This window comes from Pan troglodytes, chromosome 16 (genome assembly GCF_028858775.2).
Source record: "Pan troglodytes isolate AG18354 chromosome 16, NHGRI_mPanTro3-v2.0_pri, whole genome shotgun sequence".
Taxonomy (NCBI): domain Eukaryota; kingdom Metazoa; phylum Chordata; class Mammalia; order Primates; family Hominidae; genus Pan; species Pan troglodytes.
Window position 1 is genome coordinate 5,570,901 of NC_072414.2, and position 12,752 is coordinate 5,583,652.

Genomic DNA, 12,752 nt, shown 5'->3' on the forward strand with positions numbered 1-12,752 from the left:
AAATATAATTTACATACTATAGAATGTATCTGTTTTAACTTAAAGTTAAAAGATTTTTTAGTCCATTTACTGAGTTGTGCAGCCATCTCTACAATCCAACTTTACAGCATTTCCATCACTGCAAGATCCCTCAGGCCCATTAGCAGTCACTACCAGCTTTCAGCCCCAGCCCTTTGCAAACATTAGTCTACTTTTTGTCCCTATACGTTTATCTTTTCTGAATGCTTCATGTAAATGGAATTATACAGTATGGTAAACACACTTTTTATCCATTGATTTTTATATTCAACTAAGTTCAACATGTATCCAGAACCAAATGTTTCAATTTTCTTTCTAAAAGTTTGAAAATATTTACCTTCCTTGATACTTACTACTCTTTCTGCTTTCTCTCTCTCATATTGAAAGAGACTTTCTTTTAAATGATCACATTCATTCATTACCTTCTTATTTTTCTCTTCTAGCATGAGGTCTTTCTTTCCACTCTCAATAAAGCCTCTTTGGATATCAGTTACTATCTCTTTATGATCCTCTTTCTGATGAACATCATCTAGTTGCTGTTCAATGCACGGATTTTCATGTTGGAGTTGACATGTCCTCTCTTCTACACAGCTCCACTTTCCAGTGGAATTATTCACTTTAGCTTCTGCATTTTCATACATCTCTTTCATTTCCTTTATTTGCTGCTGTGTTTGGCTTAGGTCGTTTGGAGAGTTTCTAAAGCCAATGACTTTTTTCTGAGAGTATCTCTTTTCTTACGGAACTCATCTTTTAAGGTATTGAATTTAATTTGCGTTTTAGAAAGTTGTTCAGTGAGAAACTCATTCTTATCTTCTACTTCGGAAATATCAGAACTCATTTTTACTTGTACGGAAACATCTTGTGTTCACTCTAATGCAAGTTTTAGGTTTCTTTCTGTTTTCACACTTTCACTGTGTTTACTTATAGCAGCAGTCCGTCTAGACTGATGATTCAATTTCAGCTTCCAGTCTTTTGTTGCTTTCTTCTTCCTTCAACAGTTCGGAATTGAGCCTTGTATTCTCAGCTTTGAGATCATTAAGCTCTTGTTGATACCGGAATGCTGTTTTTGTTATCAATTCCTCATTGAGTTTTATATACTTTTCAAGGGCAGCATTTGTTTTTTTTAACAATTTTAACGTCCTTAAGATATTTATTTTCTTTTTCCAGGTTGTCATTTTTCATTGTGCATATTTCCTGTCTGAGTATAGCAATATCTGTCTTCAAAATGCAATTTTCATCCATCAGATCTTTCATTTCTTCATGATTATGAAAATCCTAAATAAAACAAAAGAAAGTTTTAGCTAGTACTCAATAAAATAACATATCATGATTACCGCTGAAGTTAAAGAATAACCTGCACATTCATATACTAAAAAGGTTACTGTAAGTGGATATCCAACTGGAGAAAAGGTTGAAACAAAACTTTGAACCTTATAGAGCATAAGTTCCAAAAAGTTCAGAAATTTATTTAAAGTCAATGAATTTATAAAAGTAAACACACACACACACACACACACGCACACCAGAGAATTTTTAAGAATTTCAGAATTGGAAAAGCCTTTCCCTGAATTACAACAAACTCAAAAGCATAAATTAAAGCATTAACAAATTTGACTAAATTAAAATATATCAAAAAATTGCATTTACACTTTGATATCTAACCCATACACCACCCTATAGTAAGAACCTTACTTCACACGTATTTGGACAGATAAAATTTCCCAGAGTTACTACAGTTCTGTTTCGCTGATAACATTCTATTTCAATTTGACTCTTTTAATACTTTTATAGTCAGTTGTAAGAATTACATTTACTAAATCATAAATCTAGACATTATACTAGTCACTCCTATATACATTCATTGATGAACTCATCTAGTTACCACAATTTTGAAAAAGAAATGTTAAAAATATAAGCAAGCTACAGGATTTTCCCCAGGACTTCTGACTCTACTTCTAGTTCTCTGACAGATCACAGTTACTTCTGTGGTGTAAATGTATCAATACGAAAGAAAACTTTTATTTCAAAACACCAATGGTAAATAAGATAAAATTTATAGAGCTCTTCTTAGAATATCATGAGATTATTTGTGATTGCAATAATTTGTTTCCTCTTTATAGTATTAGGTACAGTAATCAATATGAAATAGCGGAAAGTACAAGGAACAATTTTACTGGGAAAAAATCTTTATCAATAGGTTATCACTAAGTATATATTATGGCATATTATTGTTTTCAAAAGCTCTTTGTAATAAAATAATATCCTATGTGGATTCCAAGATTTATAATAAATATCAATAATTGTACCTGTAAGTGTCATCATTCATTTTTTGAAAATGAGATAACATTTCTGGTTTGTTTTAGACCAAAATATTATATATTAAATCAACAGGATATTATAAGTAACATTGATAAAATAAAGTTTAAAATATAGAATTTTTACCAAAGATTGATTTATCTGATTTGGAGTATTTCTTGTAGTCTTCAGTTTCATCTCTAGTGATTGAACAGTTGGTTCAAGTTGTTTTGCTTCAACTTCTTTCTTATATTGTTTCTCTTTCCTTTCTTATTCTTCTCTATTTTTTGTACAGCATATTAACATTTGTTTTTTCTTCACTTCCTTGTCTTAAGATGCATCTGCAGATAAAGACATTTATCTTAAAATTCATTTTGTTAAAAAACAAAGAGATCATCCTGTGATCTACCTCTGCAGGTGCTCTTTATCATCCTAATAAAATTTCTATGTTCTGGATTAATTTTCCTTTGTAGTTCTCAGATATTTAATTTCTCACTTCAACATCTTCAAACGAATGTATATACTTGAAAAGTAGTAAGGAAAGAATATTCTGCTAAAGTTTTTGTTACTAGTCACTCTAGGATGTATTATAAAAAAGGATACTGGAAATAATTCAGTATCGTTAGAAGTTCAAAATTACCTTTTCAAATCACACAGTCATAATTACTCCCCGATTAGAAAAGATCATTTACACTCAACTAAATTTTTAAAGTTACTATTTATTGGCAAGCGTATAAGTTCACTAGAAATAAATTTTCATCTCTATGAAATATGGTAGGTGTCTCTCCAAATGATTTACAGAGTAAGATGTCTCCCACCCAAACTATATCCGCAGATGATTGTCATCTAAAACTAGGCTAAAGAGTCTAACATCTGTTACCCCACACTTTTTATAATTCTTAATACTTCCAATTCACCTTCTTATTACATATATTGTATATATTTATTAAGCTATTGTTCATTATGTGTAATATATAATTAATGCCCTTAATAAGTGTGTGTATGTTTAACCAAGTTATGTTTTCCTGTGAAATCTAGTCCCAGAAGTGGAGTTGTTGAGTTAAAGGGATGTCAGGTTATTTGAAATTTTGATACACAGCACTAAGTTACCCTTCAGAAATAATTTACCAATTTCATATACCAACAGAGTATGAGAATGCCTTTTTCCTCACATTTTCAATGGTAGTAATTACTTTTTCAATATCAGCATGACTTTACACAATATATCTTATTTTATGTTAATTTGCATTTTTCTGATTACCAGGCAGGGCTAAATATCCCTGGTAAAACTATAAAACTTGTTAATCATAAGGAACATTAGTCCAATTTTGAATTTGTTTATAGCACAATGACAATTATCTGCTGAGAAATACTGCTATAGGTGTCCAGGCACGGTGGCTCACTCCTGTAAACCCAGCACTTTGGGAGGCCGAGGTGGGCAGAACACCTGAGGTCAGGAGTTCGAGACAAGCCTGGATAACATGGTGAAACCTCATTTCTACTAAAAATACAAAAAATTAACTGGGCATGGTGGCACATGTCTGTAATCTCAGCTACTAGGGAGGCTGAGTCAGGAGAATCACTTGAACCCAGTATGCATAGGTTGCAGTGAGGTGAGAACACACCATTGCACTCCAGCTTGGGCAACAAGAGAGAAACTCCATCTCAGAAAAAAACAAACAAAAAACAAACAAACAAAAACACACTGCTATAGGCTTACTTACCTATCATGCTCTTCCTTCAGTTTCTTGGGAAATTGCTGAGGATACGTTTTCCCAACCTTTCTTTGTTTGGTTAATCTGTCAGCAGCAGCAGAAGATGTACTATGACATACATTTTCTGATAGTTGTATTTTTTCACTTTTGTGTGTATTATTTCCTTCTTTGACCTTTAATTAAAGTAATATGAATAATAGTTATTATTTTATTCAATAAAAAAACTTTTTCCCTGGTTTTTTCACTTGATTCAGGTTAACTATCACCATTTTAATGATAAAAGTATTTTGTGCTTACTTTAGTTTTATCATTATACATAATAATTATAAGATACTTATCATTTTATCATTGAAATTTTTGTCAAGTCTGCTCATTTCTGTTTGAGTGAATGGAATAATTTTCCAAAATTTCCAAAAGGACTCTTCTCCATTTTGTGCTTTTATTCGCATCCACTCTTTGCTATCTGATATAAATGTTTATGCTATCTGACTGGCAGAAACAGAGAAATAAAAAGACACAGGCATAACATATATCTTCTGTCATTGCCACCTGGATTTTACATGAAATATCCAGATTAAGAGGATGTGACCTTGTAGGCCTTCAGGAAGAGTAAAGAAGTTTTCCCTTTTCTGCACTGAGCTATTATTTTCCCCACTGCCTTTTATCTTTTTTTTTTTTTTTTTTTGGATCCTGGGATATCAAAAAAGTGAAAGTTCTCCCTGAACTATGGGAACCATTGTTTGCCACAACACAAGAAGCAGAGTGAAACTGCTGAGTTTCTAGTGCAGAATTCTGGAAAACGAGATGCTTCCCAGATTTCATATTCAATTACCACAAACGTTTACAGGTGGAAAACATACGGCACAGTTATCTACTTTAGCCCCATTATCTACTGAAAATGGGAGTCAAACCAAGCAAGACATATGAAATGTTTCATCCAGAGCTCTTGAGGTGGCATTCCCTAGCATTTCACGGCACCAAATAACATGATACAATTCCATATTGCTGAATTACATAAATTACCAGATAAATGTAGCAAATTAGTCAGATATATTAAAAATCTAACTTGAGCAAAGCAATTTAACACCTCAGAGGGTGGGAAAAGGCCTCATCTGCTTTTACTTTGAAAGAAGAAAATCTCTAGATTTTTGTCTATCTTTAGAACACAATGTACAGAACTCAACTTTCTACTAAAGAGTCAAAGGCTAAATTTTTAGCTAATAAATTATGCTTCTTTCTTACATGATAAAAATCATACATGCCAAAACTTACCATACTTTATTAAACAACATAATGTAAGGTCTGATTCAACAGAAATATTGGAGTGGTGATTTTTTAAAATATGTGGAAGTATATATTTGTTTTCAAAATATTGGAAATAACCATGATGGAACTATAAATTCAAACAGTTTGAGCTAAGCAGATAAACTGGCGTGCATGAAAACACATTAAACAGACTCATTTGGCTGGGAATATTCATTGCAACTCTCAAAGCTAGACGTGTTTTTGTGGCTTATCTCAGTCATTGCTTCCCTCCCATTGTATTCCCATTCTATCATTAAATAAATGTAATTCATCTCTAAATGAGTACAGAAAAAAGAATCTAGAATCTAAAGCTTATTTCTTTAGCAATTTCTTTATGTTGATCTGGTTCAGAAGGTCACATGGTATATGGCTGAATTAGTTTCCCAGCTCATATGCCACTTGGAAGACTGAGAGTGAGACTTAGGTTGATTAATGAAGAAACATTATGAGAACATTCTCCAGAACCGTTGTTTAGGTAGCAGGACTAATCTACTTTGACACATAATTACACATTTAGAAAACCCCGCTGTAACTGTACACATGAGATTTTCTTGAATAGAAAATTTGACTAAATCAAATAATTGATAAAGAGAAAAAAGAAGCAGCAAGTGAACCTCTGTCTTTTTGAAGTTGGACTTTCTCTTTCTCCAAAGCCAGGAACTCTACTTGTAACATGCCTACCTCATTCTTTTTACTATTATTATACTTTAAGTTCTGGTACATGTGCACAATGTGAAGGTTTGTTACATATGTATACATGTGCTATGTTAGTGACCTTGGAATATCTTGCTGTAAGTCTTCTAGCTATATTTTTGATGTTCTCTCACTATGTGGCAAAGAATAACCCGCATTTCATAATTCAAGATTCATGGTTTTGTAGTTATTAACACTGGGATTGTCATACAGCGGCTTCTGGAATAAGCACTGTGTTGGTTTTCTGTTTTTATAAGTATCTGTAGCAGCAGAAATACTGTGGCTTTCTATCTGAATCATGTGCTTCATTTCTTTGGGGTGGGTAAACCACAAATCAAAAAGACTTTCTGGATCTCTAGACTGAGACCAATGCCTAATGTCTAATTTCCAATTAGTGGTATTTGGGTTTATATATTTTTCCATTTGCATGTCAAACTCTTAATCAGCTTTCATTTCAATCACAATTACTGGTTTCCTTACTTTTTCAGTTTCTATATCATAACAAAAATTTCCATCATCTGTGTTAGAAACAAGCTGTGTGTCTGGTTTTATAGTCTGATTTATTTTAATTTAAATGAAGCTTAGAAGATGACTGGTAAGTGTATTTCAGGGACCTGGAGTGTGAATGGAATAAAAAGACATTTGACATGGGCTTCCTCTGTTCAGGCGCTGCCTGGACTGCCACAGAGCTAGATCCTCCAGATACATTTTTCTCCTCACAATCAGGGACATGATTCTTCAGACTAGAGGGCACTCCTTTTTTATTCATCCCTCTTTAGAGTTACCATGTAGGAGCTCTTCCTCAGGGCAAGCAGTAATTTTGGAGTTTTCAGAACTTTTACCAATATTCAGCTTGAACTTGTTTGTAATGAATTTTAAAGAAAGTCATGAATATATAGATTGATTCCCTTTATCACTGTTCTTACCCAGTTCTGGTTCTTGAGACTTTTTTGGGGGGTGGGGGGCAGGTGCAAAATGGAAAACAAATTTGCTTGTTTTGTTTCTCAGATGTATTTTCTCTCAGAGTGCATGTTTTAAAATTAGCTTTAATCACGTATAAACAAAGAAATATTAGAAAATAATTAAAATTTAACTGTGAAACTTAATCTATGTGTTGCTACTCTTAAATTACGGAATTGTAACTAAAAAGTGAAAAATAATTTGCCTTGGCTTAACATAGGACAGAAACATGAACCAGCAAGCTGAACTCTCAGTGTCTGTTTGGACTAAACTTAATGCATTTGTGTAAAATCTACCAGAAATGAATCCAAAGATGATAGGTAGTATTATAAAAGCTTCCTCTCTTACAAAGACTTTACCTCAGCATACCAGAAAGAGTGAGCCCCTACAGTGCATGTTTATTGCTGAAGATTAACTAGAGCACTAGGCAAACACTAAATTATTAAGAGCTAAACTGAACACCAATAAGAAAGAGAAGCAAAATTTTAAATTCTAATTCAAATGATATACTATGATAGTGTTATGTATCTAGATAGAATTTCTGCTTATATCCACTTCTAATATATTTTAAGTTCCGGTAGTGATAGGGTTTGGATTTTTAAAATTTTAGTAATGTTTACTATGTATTTATGTTGAAATAAAGTTATTGTTCACACCCTGACACCAAAGGTCCCATTCTGCAAGGTAGGATTCTCTTAATAGGCAACTGCATTGACTTTTATGACCCCATTCACTCCCTGAACACAGACACAGAAGTCAACTGGTGACCACAAAACAGAATAAATCTTTAACCTCGGCACTGGTGACCAGCAATATAAAACTGCAACATCTGAAGCACTGGCAATGATGACTCCTTTAACACTAGTTTAACTCAGTGGCCATTGTTGTTAAACTGTTCATAATTTCTATTCCTCAGTAATATGACCCAATACTTCATGTTACCTTGCGTATTATGAGTAAGGTTATATAAATAAAACAGCAAGATAATTCTGAAATTTTCTTGCCTCAATTCCAAGGGTAAAGACAGCTATGAGTTACTAGAGATACTAAGAATTACTAGAATAACTAATAGTTACTAGAGATAGTAAGAATATCTTAAGTTTCATAACTGGTTAAGATGTTTTAAAAATTAAATATAAAATTATGATCTATTGGATTCTAAAGGTATAGTCTGAAAGGTCATGTCATTTGGACTATGCTTTGTTAGTAAAGCAAAAAAAAACTAATATTAAACAAGAACTTAAATTTTCATATACCTGTGATTGCTTCTTTTCACTTCTTTTACACCTTTCTTGCTCTTCCTCTAAAGCCATTGGTAAGGTTTGTTCTGTTGACAAATTCATTGATTTAGTTCCAATGAACTAAGAAGAGTTAGAAAGACTATAATCTTTATAAAAATAAATAGAGAATAACATTTCTTTGTATTTTATATTTTGAATGAAACAATGTTTACTGAAATATTTACTTCTGTAAGAAATACTTCTAATTATCCAAAACTTCAACAAACCACTTGGGGAGACACCAGATATCACCAGATTCAAGCCATGCAAAATCTCAGGGTCACTCACAAATTGTTCCACCCAACATAAGTCAACAAAACTGTTGGAAACAAAACAGAAATTTGAAATACAGTCAAAATATACAATGTAATGCTTTACTATACTTCATAACAGTATCTTTTTAACAGGACACTAATTGAGTTGGCAGTTACTAATAATTTGCAAAATTATTGTTCTTTATACCTCAATTAGTGTGCACCCCATTTTTTACATCACAAATGTTTTCCCCTGCTATTCTGAAAAATTTATTTTCATCTTTTAAGACTCAGAAAGTAGGCTGGGCATAATAGCTCACATCTGTAATCCCAGCACTTTGGAAGGCCAAAATGGGAGAATTGCTCAAGGCCAAGAGTTTAAGACCAGCCTGGGAACCATAGGTAACCTTGACTCTACAAAAAATTAGACAGGTATGGTGATATGTTCCTGTTGTCCCCGCTACTCAAGAAGCTTAGATGAGAAGATCCCTCGAGCCCAGGAGTCTGAGGTTTCAGTGAGTCTCAATCATGCCATTGCACTCCAATCCTGGGTGATAGAGTAAGAACTTGTCTCCAAAAAGAGGGGAAAAAAAGGCTCAGAATGCTATGTGAAATCTTCCTTGATTCTAGCTATCTTTCTCCACACACACAGGTGTCTGCTTCGTTGGGGTCCCTTAGTACTTTGTCAATTTTTCTAGTGTCACTTTACCACCTGACCTACACATCATGTCTTTACATGTTGACCCCCTTTGCTGCTAGACTGTAGAGGACAGTCTTTTGAATCATCTTTGTATAAACAGTCTTAATTTTGCTAAATAATTACTTATTGAGTTCCTGCTAAGTGTTAGGCACTGGGGAATAAGGAAGGAAAATAGAAGCTCTCAGGGATGGCTTTCCTAAAGATCATCCATGAGCTGAGACTTAGAGAGTGAGGTTAGCCAGATTAAGCGAGGCAGAGGGCAGGAAAGGGTGAGCACATGCCAGGCAGCAACAAGAGAGGAAGAGAATCCTCCAAGAGAGTATGTATTTCTCTGCAGAAGAGGAATGGTGAGGGGGCCATTACCAGCAGCTCAGTAATTCCAGAGAAAAAGGCAGATGGGGAAAGGGATACAGATGGAGATTTGGGCAGAAATCAGTTTCCTTTTCTTTTCTTTTTTGGGACAAGGTTATACTCTGTCTCCCAGACTGGAGGGCAGTGGCATGATCTCAGCTCACTGCAACCCGGCCTCCCAGGTTCAAGTAATTCTCCTGCCTCAGCCTCCTGAGTAGCTGAGATTACAGGCGCGTGCCACTACCACCTGCTAATTTTTGTATTTTATTAGAGATGGGGTTTCACCTTGTTGGCCAGGCTGGTCTTGAACTCCTGACCTCAAATGATCCACTTGCCTCAGCCTCCCAAAGTGCTGGGATCACAGACATGAGCCACCGTGCCCAACCAAGAAGTCAGTTTCTGAAATCCTTATATAAACATTTAAGTTGCTTGGACATTAGGTATTCAGGAGTGGTTCACGGATCTATTTGCATTAGGGATAATTCACTCTAAATACTGTGAGGAGCATAAAATTCTGAGGCATATAAATCAATGAACAAAGATAAAGTATAAGGCAATGTTGCAAAGATGATGCAGGCCTGAGGAGATGTTTTCAGAAATATTTAGGATATAGGTATCAGTGGCCATTATAAGAATAAATTTCTATTGAATAAATAAATGTATATATCTGGGTCCCTGGAGAAATACACTCTGCTCATTACTTTACAAATTTTATCAAATGAGAAGTAAAATAATATGCATAAACTCTTTCAGTTACTTGTATTTACTTTACCCTTTTTCTGTTTCAGTTTTACTGTACCAAGGAAATGCATTTGGGTTTTGTGGTGGTTGTTGTGGTTGTGGTTGTTTTTGTTTTTTGAGATGGAATTTCACTCTTCCTGCCCAGTCTGAAGTGCAGTGGTGTGATCTCAGCTCATGGCAACCTCTGCCTCCTGGGTTCAAGCGATTCTCCTGCCTCAGCCTCCCAAGTAGCTGGAATTACAGGCATGTGCCACCAAGAACAGCTAATTTTGTGTTTTTAGTAGAGATGGGTTTCTCCATGTTGGTCAGGTTGGTCTCAAACTCCCAACCTCAGGTTATCTGTCCGCCTCAGCCTCCCAAAGTGCTGGGATTACAGGCACTAGCCACCACACTCAGCAACATATGGGGATTTTGTTTTAAAAGTTCTGTTTCCTGGATCTACCAAGCTCATGAGAAAATAGAGCAAACAAGTCATTTGCGTAGGTAAGAAACTTTGGATTTATAGCTTGTCCTCACTACTCTAGAAGATTATCATCATGTTTTGCAAAGCAAAATGTTAAACACAGACATAAGGGGAAAAAGAAATTAAAACTATAGGGGTGGGTGAAAAAATATTGCATAATTTATTACTGTTGACCTCATCATATGACTGATTAAGGGCACTGAATTTAACTTGGATGTGAAGTAGACCTCATATTAGCTGCAGTTAATCAGTAGACCAGGCGTCCTAGCAGAATTAAATTTGAGGCTCCTGTGTTATCTTTAAATGACACAGCTTTTCTGAAAACCCTTACTCATAGTGCATGATTATCCATTAAGAAAAGGTGATGGAATATGTGAATACAGCTGAGGAGACACCACAAGGCAAATGCTCAGTGGTTCCCATTAATATTGGGAAAATCAACACTATAAAACAGAAAGCCATAGACATTATTTAATATTTGGTTTTGGGAGGTATTTTTAGTGACACTGCATATAGTTGTACCTAATAATTGCTAAATTAGAGACGTAAAAGTAAAACAAAGGCACATTGTGTTTGAGTAGGAAATCTATAGACATCTAGCTGGTTTTCCCATTCAGCCACAAAATTCTAAATATAATCATGGTACCTGCACTCAAATTTATGTTAAATACCAACCTCAATGAAATCACTCTTTCTTCTCATTCTCTTTGTTATTTATATGTTGCCTTCCTTAAGGGAAGAATACAAATGCCTTGCTAAGAACCATTCTGTTTGGTTGTAGGCTGCATAAGCGGAGTAAACACAAAGTACATTTGACCACAAAATGACTTTTTAAAAGTCAGAACTATGGTAGCATGAAGCCAAACGAGGTAATCTAGAATAAAATTTTCTATGCTTCTTTCCCTTCTTTGCTCTGTTTCTACTCTAATAACTGCGATTCACACAGGTAATGAAAAGTGTAATTCCTTGATAGAAACACAGCTCCAAGATTAATCCTTTCTTTAACTATGAAGTTCGCGTGTCCAAAATCTCTGGTAGTTGATGTCTGATTTTTGATCACTGATGGTGATACAGATATTTATCTCAACTCACAACTTCCCAAATCTTTGAAAAGTCTTACTATTGATGGTTCAACTAGTAGAAACATGATGTAAAATATCTGAAAATAAAGTTTTTATTTATTAGAATGTAAATAATAATACAAATTGTAATAAGGTGTAAAAGTTGTTCTTCACTGAAGCAGTACCATGTTGTCCTCTACCTTACAAATGCACTACTCCCCCGTGGTCTAATGTATTTTAAAAGTCCTGTAATTGCTATTAACTCAGACAAGTTTACTTAACTTGTTCTAAGCTTCTGGTATTTACTACAGTTTACTTTCAATCACTCAACCATCTCTGTTATATATGTTGTTTTCCATGAGAAATTTGTTTATTAGTAATTAAGATTCTTCAGGGATAAGAAAATATTTGAATAACTAAGTTTGTGCATAAACACATTAAGGTCAAATGCCCATGACATTATTGTGTGTTTCTGTGTACTAGAGACAAAAACTTCAAAAAAATTTTAACGAATATATGTTAAATTAAAAACTGCTTTCATTAAACTGAGATAATCTTCCCTCAATGCATGAATACCTTCAGAATTCACATAGACCAAAGAATTGTATAAAATATAATAGCATTAAAAATCTTATTTGTAGCTGGCACAGTGGCTCCCACCTGTAATCCCAGCATATTGGCAAGCCGAGGTGGGCAGATCACCTGAGGTCAGGAGTTCAAGAGCAGCCTGGCCAAACTGGTGAAACCCCATCTCTACTAAAAATAGAAAAATTAGCAGGGTATGGTAGCACGTGCATGTAGTATCAGCTACTCGAGGGGCTGAGGCAGGAGAATTGCTTGAACTCGAGAGGCAGAGGTGGTAATGAGCTAAGACTGAGCCACTGCACTCCAGCCTTGGTGACAGAGCAAGACTCTG

General features: G+C 34.6%; 1 pseudogene; it reads right to left on the reverse strand.

Annotated features, from left to right (window-relative positions):
* Positions 1-200: 200 nt before the first annotated feature.
* The window catches only part of LOC134808577 (putative ankyrin repeat domain-containing protein 20A2), a 31,933-nt pseudogene continuing 19,381 nt past the window's right edge, over positions 201-12,752 (reverse strand).